Genomic DNA, 2864 nt, shown 5'->3' with positions numbered 1-2864 from the left:
TTGGTTAAATTTTATTTTATTTTGATTTATGCACTATCTACAATTACCAATAATAATATTTACTGTATGCTACTACTTACATGGCCTATTAGAAAATATATATATACACTATGGTGTAGTAGAATAGCATTCATGGCAATTCAAAAATATAACAATAACAAATATAATAAACAAAACAAAAACAAAAAATTTATAATAACAAAATTTCTTAAGCTTCCACGCATACCATGTCACGAGCATAGTGACCGTTGCATGCCCACCAGTGTGACAAGCGTCACACGTACTGTCGCGGTCGCCACGCAACCCATGACGCCCGTAACACACTCTGTCACGAGCGTGACAGCGTGTTTCCTCGTAAACGTTGTTAACCGTTAAGGTCATGACCGTTACTCCATTTCCCCATTCATTCACCTCTTTACTCCATTCCACTCACATTCATCCACATTTATTTTCCTGTCACCCACTCCTCTTCCCACTTCCAAAAATTTTCCTATAAATACCTACAATCCATTTCTTCCTACACCACATCATTCCAACAAACCATTCTATACAAAATATATTTCATCCTTTTTTCCTTCTTTCTACCTACCTATCCATATGGCGGAGAACCAACAACAAGAAGAGAGGAATGCAATAACCGACCAGCGGTTCACCGACTTGCTTAACAGGTTTGATGACTTGGAAGTACGTCAACGATCACCGGGTCCGAGAACAAGAGGACGCAGGCAGAATTGAGTTTGGGTTCCTTTTTATTTTCCTTTTCTTTCGTTTTTTTTAAAACATTGGGGACAATGTTTCGTTTAAGTGTAGAGGGGAAAACTTTGTTTCAGTTATATTTATTTTCCTTTCAATATTTCCCTTTCATATACAAAAAAAAAAATATTATATTATATATATATATATATATATATATATATATATATATATATAATATATATATAATTATATATATATATATTATATATATATATATATATATATATATTTATTTTAAGTCAAGTCCCTAGCGTGAAAATTTTTTATTATCTATTCCCCGCAATTTTCTTGAGCCATAACAAAAATTTAACACACTTGATAAGTATAAAGGTTGCCTATTTTATAAAACTTGAGTGAAATTAAGACAAAACTATTACCGCCCCAACGCTCTAAAAACCTCAACATGTTAGATCAGGATAAGTACCTATTATACCAATTCCTTGCACTTTTAGTTTTATAGTAACCCCGAGTAGTTTATACGAGAAGTCGGCACCATCTTAATAGCAAACTACGTGGAGAGCCGATGAATATAATTGAATGATTCCCAAAACAACATATTAAAAATCAGGAAATGCACTAGTTAAGTTAGGTGATCCTTACCCGATCATTTAATCCAAAGGTTGCGGACCCTACAAAAAAAAACATAGTATGAACGATCCATTGTGAGTTGGTTCAGCGGTTTCTGGTGCTGAACTTGGTAGGGCAGACCACGGTCCGATCCCCCGCAATTTGCAATGGACTAAATGACGAAGTTATCCAACTTATGTACCAGAACTTATAGCTAAAAGGGGATCAGAATCGCTAACCGGTTACTCCACTATGTGCGCGAAAAGGGCTTAATGTGATTTCGCTAGAATGAAAACGGGTGAAATAAGAGTAAAAGAACTAGGCTAGCTATAATAGCACGACTCGAACTGGTTTGCATAAGGTGGAGTTATCTGATGTTGTGACGGTAGTTGTTGATGTTAAGACTAAACTCAGGTTATTCCTAAACGAGATTTACTTATAACCTAGTACGAATTGATGTGTGTTTAGAAATTTCATCTGGCTAATATTTTAAAACGATTTCTATATTGTATCTTGCTTGAGGACAAGCAAAAGTCTAAGTATGGGGGAGTTTGATAACATGAAATAAAATCACATTTTTGGACTTGATTTAATTAAATTATAGTGTTATTTGATTCGATTTATTTTATATTATTCAATATTACTTGGTATTCTATTATTATTTATTTCAGGTGTCATTATTTGAAGCATGTGTGAAAAGGAAAGAAAAGGGGTGCAAAAAAGAGGATTTTGTAGGAAAGCATCTCACTAAAGCCCAGCCCACGCCAACTACAAGGAAAATAGCCTGTGACGACCGCCACACTCACGTGACGAGCGTCACGCCACCCTACTTAGTGTTACGACCGTAACACATGGTGTGACGAACGTCACACCCCCTACCCCTATTTTTTGGCATTGACGCACGTAACAGAAGCACGTTCTCTCCTATTTTTCCTCTTGACTCGTTGACGCTTTAGAAACCCTACTGAAGAGACTTTTGTGAAACGGTTACTTTATGGACGAATATAAATAGACCTCAAGGGATCCAATTGACAGTCCCTCCTCCACGCCGTGCAATATTTTTACAGCAATATATTTTCTTCAGCATTCCATTTTCTCAGCATTTTATTTTCTTAGCACTTTATTTTCTTTTTCTTTGCTAGCTTAATTTACTAAGCATTCGATTTATTTTCTCACAATAGTTTCTACACCGGAAACTATTGTGCAACTTTTACTGGATCTAACCTTACGTTAGATTATAGTATTTTATTTCCTTGTGTTTATTTTCCTGTTTGATCGAAGATTGTGAAGAACAAATCCAACCGGCTTGTGGTGGAGTGTTCAAGCATCGAAGCTAGGGGATAAAACCAAGATTTTTATTAATTTTACAGGTTCATTAATTTATTGTTTTAATTTATATATGCTCTGTGCTGCTGTTTATCTATATTGGTTGTCTGATATGGCTGTATTTAAGCATAATTATTGTTTAGGCATGTTTAGCATGTCCGGCTAATTTATTTAGATATCGATATGTAAAGTAAGCGGAATAAAGGAATCAAAAC

Source organism: Lathyrus oleraceus, chromosome 1, assembly GCF_024323335.1.
Source record: "Lathyrus oleraceus cultivar Zhongwan6 chromosome 1, CAAS_Psat_ZW6_1.0, whole genome shotgun sequence".
In the NCBI taxonomy this organism is placed as follows: Eukaryota; Viridiplantae; Streptophyta; class Magnoliopsida; order Fabales; family Fabaceae; genus Lathyrus; species Lathyrus oleraceus.
This window is presented reverse-complemented; position numbering follows the sequence as displayed.